Source organism: Taudactylus pleione, unplaced genomic scaffold (genome assembly GCF_031769625.1).
Source record: "Taudactylus pleione unplaced genomic scaffold, aTauple2 ptg000331l, whole genome shotgun sequence".
Taxonomy (NCBI): domain Eukaryota; kingdom Metazoa; phylum Chordata; class Amphibia; order Anura; family Myobatrachidae; genus Taudactylus; species Taudactylus pleione.
In genome coordinates, this window is record NW_028284732.1 from 1,781,594 (window position 1) to 1,789,390 (window position 7,797).

General features: G+C 42.0%; 1 protein-coding gene across 3 annotated transcripts in view; it reads right to left on the reverse strand.

Moving 5' to 3' along the window:
- ZNF652 (zinc finger protein 652) overlaps positions 1–2,034 on the reverse strand; it is a 74,648-nt gene extending 72,614 nt beyond the window's left edge. The window contains exon 1 of one of the 3 annotated variants that reach the window (XM_088443575.1): positions 1,685–2,034. The gene's annotated coding sequence lies outside the window, so the exon portion shown is untranslated. The other 2 variants (XM_088443577.1, XM_088443576.1) reach the window with 2 other exon arrangements.
- Positions 2,035–7,797: the final 5,763 nt, after the last annotated feature.

A 7,797-nucleotide genomic window follows, 5' to 3' on the forward strand; every position in this document is an offset into this window, starting at 1 on the left:
TCAGGGATCATGGCTACCTGGTATGCATATTTGGTGCATACATATGATCAGACCAATATATCAGTGTTATAAACATGTATGGAAACAAATAACCACTTCAAGAATATGATAATCTAGTCTGATGCATAAAACCATGTGGACACCAAAATGAGTGGAAAAACATGCATCTTCACTATAATAATAGCATAGTGACAGAAATACAAACATGTATGTTGCCACATGCCTTGTGTGGGTTTCTTATGTTATATCATGGCAGTAAATAACTTGCGCTGAGGTAGAATGCGTAATCTCTGAAAACGGTGCAAACTTAACATGAAAAACACAAACAATGTGGACAATGTATAAACACTGTGCTGAGCCTTTACATTACTTAACCTTCAACTAAGCTTATGCCCCATGTACAATAGTCCAATACTATGAACAGTAAAAATGTCAATTTATAAACGCACAATGGGCTCGATTCAATTCAAAGCGCATAGAATATCGCCGGGAAGGAGTTCCCGGAACTATTTAATTCTGCGAGCTGTTAGGTCGGGAAATGCCCGTTATCGCGCCTTAAACAGGGTGTTTAGTCGCGAGAACGGGCATTCTCCGACTAAACTTCCCGATGCGATGCTATTTCTGGCGCACTAAGGGCAAAAAACAGCATCGCACCTGTACTTATGTTGGATTTCTGCTTGCATTCCAAGAGGGATGCGAGAAGAAATCCTTAGTCGGTCTTAGCAGCGCGCTGAATTAAATAGCCCTGGGAGCCCATTCCTGGCGCTATTCAATTCGCGCTGAATTGAATCGAGCCCAAAGACCTTCTTGGTAGTCCACATACATACTTCAGAAATCCAATTTCTGAAGTGCAATAAGCGTGACAGCATTAGCAATATAATCAAACAACGTACAAGGACAATAAGAAAAGAGGAATGCGTCAGCACATCAATAAATATTCAAATATTTAACTGCATTTCATCATTAGAGATCTTTATACATTAACCACACAGTCTAGAATGGGGGTTAACACAGCTAAAAGCCATTGTATTAGACAATTGCCATAAAAATCTGCAAAAATATTAAACAGGAAAGTCAAAATATTATAAACAAAAAGGGCAAAATTAGCTAAATAAATAAGATGAAATTTAGGCTATAAAAACGCTTTTAAAGTGACCAATTTTTAATAATTTATTTGCTGGGAGACCTTAAAAACTTGTACTTAGAATGCATACTGACAGACACACCTGTATTTGGGGTAGCAGATGGGCTCTTTAACCACTGTAGAAAGTTAATTAGAATAGCCTAAGGTGGGGTCTATAGTGACAGTCCACAATAACGGGGTGGGCTGACAATGTTCCTCTAGGCACGGTGGGGTGGATAATAGTCCTCGCCTGTGGTTGGTGATGGGAGTGATGGCAGAGAACAGGTAATGCATTGCCCCTCCCTAGGCCACGGCCTCCATAGGCTATGTATACAGCTCTGTCCATTCCAGAGATGGCAGTCCATGAATATTACATAATGTAGAGCCCCGTACTAGTGAGGCCTGCAGAGAACAATATCATTCCCCTTACTGTGGCCTAGAAGTCCCAGGCGTTGTCCAAGAAATAGCTTTATGGACACTAGCAGACCCTCTCCTGGGCCTCGGCCTATACTCATCATGCACAGAGTCTGGGTTTCCCGCCCGGGTACCTCTCTCACTCACCCTCCCTCCCGGGGTGTCTCGGTCCATGGCTCCCGGGAAGCTTCCTTCCTGTCCTCGGCCTCCTCCTCCGCCGCACACGTCACTACACCGAGCGCCCCCCTCCGTGCGCGCTCCCGGTGTCGCGCAGCTACGTGGCCGCTGCCCGCTCCGTGCCGGGGGCGCGCTTGCCTGGGCTCAGAACCCGAGAGGGAATCAGCGCATGCGCGCCTACCGGGCAGACGGAGACGCCGCGCAGTGCGCATGAACGGACAGTAGGACTAGGCGAAAGGAGTGAACGCGCCGCCGGTTAGCAGGCCGCACATGCGCAGTACATTATGGTGACTGACAACACAACCATTACACATAGCGCGGTGTAATAGGTATCATGGGTCGGCTGACAGGGAAAGAGGTTTTTACGAACACTAGCACTAGACAGAAGCAAAGTAATCATCAGCCTGTCTGCAATGTCGGGCAGTGTTCAGTGCGTACACCTATGTATGTGCTACAATAAAATGGCCGCTGCATTGGGGCCTGCTATAGCAGCGGACTTTATAGCGACATTCAATCACCACACGGAGTATGCTCAGGAGTGGGAGGAGGGCTCTTAATACTGACACACACTGGTCACTGGGGGCAGGGACATAGACAGAAGAAAGAGGTCAGCAGGGCTTTGTCGGGTTGTGTGACTGTGAGAGGAGAGCACAGGGCGCATGCGTGACTTGTAGGCGGAGCTACAGACTTGCTCACAATAAATCTAATAACTTGTATGGCTAACAGTGGCACCTAGGGATGGGACATCGACAGAAAACATTTGAAGTACCGATGTTTTTAACATTGAATACAAAACATTTAGATATAAACATTGGTCCTTTGGAACCGATGTTTCTGTTTTTTTTCTAAAGCAAACTGTATACTTAAACATATAATAGACTAATAAACTTTTAAAATTATATTATATATATATATATATATATACACACACACAAAATGTGCAAAAATTATAAGGCTGTATGCAGTTTTTAGAAGTAAAGTAAAACATGTTTTGTGGTACATCAAACTTGTTATTGAAGGTGTCTTGCAGTCTCACTCTCTTCTCTTTCTCAATTTAATTTCTGTTGTTGTCCATTCTTCCAGACTTTTAACTCTTTCAGCCTGAGCCTCCTATTATTTATTTTGTTTCTCTCTCTCTCAAAGCAGTGACAGCACCACACAGTGTAAAAAAAATAAAAAACATTGGAAAAGCAGGGAAAAACATTGGCGAAATCTTGCGATGGTGATATTCTTATTTTTTTTTCACCCAAAATTAGTGCGGTTGCTTTCACCAAAGTACGCAACTTAATTATTTTTTTCGGTAATTTATCATTAAGGGGTGTCTAAAGTTTTCTCAAAGAAATCCCCACATTTTTAGCCAAAAATAGGGATTTTGCATTTTATCTCTCCTGGTCTGGGATGGAGAAAACTTTTATCCATTTTTTTGCGAAAATGATGCAGTTTTTTTTGGTGAAAAACATCCGTTTTCACCAATGGCGAAAAAAGTCAATTTTCACCGCTAATTGAAGACGGCCCTAAAGCCCGTATTATATTATAGGCGAAAAGTCGGAAAAGTTTCGCCTGTCCGACTTTCTGCCTCCTTTGCCTGTCCAGAGGCGGAAACATTACGTGCGCGTCCCCGCTTTTCTCCCTATTCAGTTCCTAAACAGGCGAGTAACGGAAAGTGGCGAATGCGGAACAGGTGGAAAGTACTTTCAGAAGTAGGGAAATCAGTATATACCCCCCAAAAAAGATGCACTAACATAGGGAATCTATGTAGATGTGTACTAATAGCCCTAATAAAAGTGTTTGGGGTACTTAAGTAGTTTAAATTTCTTCTAATTAGCATCTTTGTAAAAGTGGTGAAGAATGGCATAAAGCAGTATTTTTTTGGTGAAAATAAGTAGTCCAGTCAAATTTGGGGTACTTGAAAATAAGTGGGTCAAGCATATTTTAATGTTTCAAAAGTGAACTTTTAAAAAACGTCAAAAACACCTGGGGCATGCACCTGCAATCCTAAAAACACCTGACCCATCCTTGCAGACCCCAAGAAGTGTATTTTGCTAGTTTTTATGCTTGTCCTCCCACTTTTTCGCCCCCAAAACAAAAGTACTTTTTTTGGGTGTTCTGAGGTAATTGTTTTGCTGATTTGTCCTTTGGGGGGCTGTCCCAAGGGTTCTGAATCATTTCCCCACATTTGCACCCCAAAATAATTATTTACACTTTTTTTCACCTACTATTCATAGGAGATACCTTTCCGCCTATTACAATGCATTGCGTTTCCGCTTAGGCGAAATTGTCCTGGAATTGAATATGGAGATCCAGGTTGAGTCTCCCATATCCAAAATGCCTGGGACCAGGGGTATTTTGGATAACGGAATATTCTGTATTTTGGAATATTTGCATACCATAATGAAATATCTTGGGAATGGGACCCCAATATACACACAGAATGCATTTATGTGTTATATACACCTTATACACACAGAATGCAGGTCATTTTATACTATATTTTCAATAATTTTGTGGCTCAAGCAAAGTTTGTGTACAGAAATGAAATTCATTTATGTTTCATATACACCTTATACACACAGCCTGAAGGTAATTTTATACAATATTTTTAATAATTTGTGCCTTAGACAAAGTTTGTGTACATTGAACCATCAAAAGTTTCATTATCTCAGTCATGCAAAAATTATTCCGTATTTCGGAATATTTGGATATGGGAGACTCAACCTGTACTTTGAAAACAGGCGAAAAGTCCGAATCTGCGGAAACTTATCTCCAAACAGCACTTTTACAGGGGTATTCAATATGGGTGCGATAACATCGTTTTTGCGTTAATATCGCAATTATGACATCATTATCGCAGGTTTTACTTTTACACCCTATTCAATTTCAAAGACTTATCGCAGTTTTGACAAGTCTTTGATAAAAAACGGGGATAACTTTTCACCATTGAATAGGTGTCGAAAAAAAGTGCAGAATTGGGGTTTAGGGGTGCAGGCTTAAAAAAAATAGCCTGCACCCCTGAGAATGACATTTAAAAAAGAACGGTGTCAAAAAAAAGTAAAAAAAAAAAAAATAGGGACACCCCAAAAAATTAATTTAAAAATTGGGGTGAAAAAAAAAATGGGAAAAAATTGTTAAACAATAGGGAAATAGGTTCAGGGCTATTCTGCAAGTATGCGGCAGATGTTTTCTAGAATAGAATTATAGCGGCAGGTGCACAAATGCAGAATTTAAAAAAAATGACTTTAGGGACACCAAAATATGCTAGTACCCATTTTCATGTACCCCAAATTTGATGGGACCACTTAAAAAAAACGAAAAAAATAACCTAAGTGCTCTTCTGCATCACTTCTTCAATGTCGGGAAAAAAACACCTGTTGCGGCTATTTAAATCCCCGACTTTCAATTAAAGGCTAAAACGGGGGTACCCATAGTGTTCCTCCATGTTTTTACTACTTTAGGGGGGGTCTTACAATTTTTTTAAGGAAAAATTCGTAACTTTACGCAAATCCAACTTCGGAGTTTCCCATTTTTGTTAATTTTATATTGAATACGGGTATAAGCGGGAGCGCGCCCGATACTTTAACGCAGGTAAAAACTCCGATATGAAACGTTAACTTCGACAGTGAAGTTAACATTTCATATTGAATACCCCTGTTAGTCTCTAATTGAATCCGGCCCCTAGTGGTATATTTACTAAAATGAGAGTTTTTAGAGGTGGAGATGTTGCCCATAGCAACCAATCAGATGCTACTTAACATTTAACTAGCACCTTTTAGAATATGATTGCTTGCTATGGGCAAAATCTCTACTACAATATCTTACTTTAGTAAATATACTCCTAAGCATAGCTGCAGTTAATGTACAAGGGGGGGGGGGGGGGGGCTGGAATTGTAGTAAAGTGAAGTAAATTGTGATTACCTGTCATCCTTAGGTTCAGTTATGTGGTGGTGGACAGGTTTGCACTTCTGTTTATCCACATATTTACATTGGCCATAAATACTTTCATTTGGTGCTGGACCACCAACCTGAGGCACCCCAGGGTGCCACAGCACACAGTTTGGGAACTACTGCACTAGCCTATAAATGTGAACAATATAGTTCAACGATATATGGTCCAGTGTGTATGCACCAAATGACCAAGGATGCACGCTCACGCGGGTCCTTAACTATGTTTGCGGTCATGCAAACATGCAGCCCAATATGACGATATTGTCAGCAAGTGCCTGTTCAGGGATGTGGCAGGATGACATCACTGAACGATATAGTTTAGTGTGTACACCCAATATCTTTCATCAATATCGCTCATACAGCACATCATCTAGTGTGTATGAGCCTTTACTCATTCCTCTCTATTCTCTATAGAGATCAATTTCTAGTTCGTCAGCGTTTCAAGATGAAGTGACCGCCGTTCTGAATGACCATCCTCCGGCACTCACATGTCTAGCTTCCCTTTATTCCCTTAAAAAGCATTGGCGCTGTCAGATTCTTAAGGTTCGTCCCTGACGTTACATATCACACTGCACTTTCCTGCTTCAACTACCCAATTGAGGGGTCAATCCAATTACAGGCAAAGGCACCACATCTTGCACCCAGCTCCGAGCCCTACGGGACTCCAAGCACTTTTAATGCGAATTCGCGCTGTCAAGTGTGCCATTGTCACGACTCGCACCCACGAGTACATCGCGTGGAATTGGAATGATCCCTGAGTTCTAATATCCTAGAGGAGCAATCTAGTTAGGTGTGAGCTTGCAAGTGCGAATGTGTCTCATGAAACTCACACTTCACAGGAATGCTTGCACCCGATAATCATGCAATCCTATTAGAATGCCAACTCGCAGTGAGGATGTGCGAATTCCCTATAGCATGCGACCTGGGAGAAGGGCTTAAAGAAGTGGGGAGACCATTCTGGACCCCCACAAATTGATAATTTCATTAGCAGGACCGTATAGAAGGCTGTTTGTAGGCTTAAGAAAAGTACTGGTGTTTTTAAATGGTGTCAAATGGCTGACATCCAAAAATAATATAGGCCAATTAAGCTCATTGAAAACTTCTAAATACCTAATTTGTCATTAGGGTAGATGTCTAAGGGGGTCTGCATTATTTCCCAACATTTCTACCTTACAATAAACATTTTCCCCATCACCTCACTCCCTCAGGTAGGTGCGCAGAAAAAAACAAAAACACGCAAGTATGGAATTAAATTACAAATGCAATTTGCAGTGAGTTTGACCTGAAATGGCTCGCACCTAAATGTTGACTTTAACAAGGCTGCACGAAAACTTTTTACTTTATTTTTTTTACATTTATAACCAGGGGAAATGCAGGCTTGAAGTCAGCCAGCCACAGAACCTGTGTAATTCATGAGTGTCTGGTTTAAAGGCATAGTATGGTAAGCCTATATGTAATGCACACTTGAAGGGGAGACTTTTTCTGCCTAGACTAGCACCCCTACCACTTGCCCTTACGTCAGGGGAGGCCAGACTTTTGGACTCTGATCTTAAAACCTTTTGTGATCTACTGAGCCCGAAAAAGGGGGCGGGGTGTGCAAAAAAGCAGTCGTGACCTTGCAGCAAGGGGCATGAGGTCCTGCCGAAATCACACATAGGGCAGTATTCAATTGTTTTAGCATGCCCAATCTCCCGTCTAAAGTGACGGAAGATCGCGGGGCGCTATTCAATTGATGCCAATTAACGCGCCTATAGGTCGGGTTTAGCTGCTTAAAACAGCTACACCTGACCAAAATTCTGGGCGCGATCGCGAATAGTGCAGTTTGGGCGCCCAAACGGGTCACTTTTCGGCCATTTCATCTCAGGGGGGGGGCTGAAAATTTAATTCCGCCCATATCATCCCCAATTCAAATTACACCACACAGCAGCAATCATTCACATTACACCACAGTAGTGCCCCTTATTCATGTTATGACACACAGTAGTGTCCCTTATCCACGTTGATACAGTAGTGCCCCTTATGCAGTTCCCCCTGTAGTTGTGCCCCTTATGCAATGCCCCCAAGTAGTCTTGCCCCCAGTACTAGCTCCCCCTCCCAGTTCAGAATAGCCTGCCCACACCTGTGAAGAAACTTACCCGTCT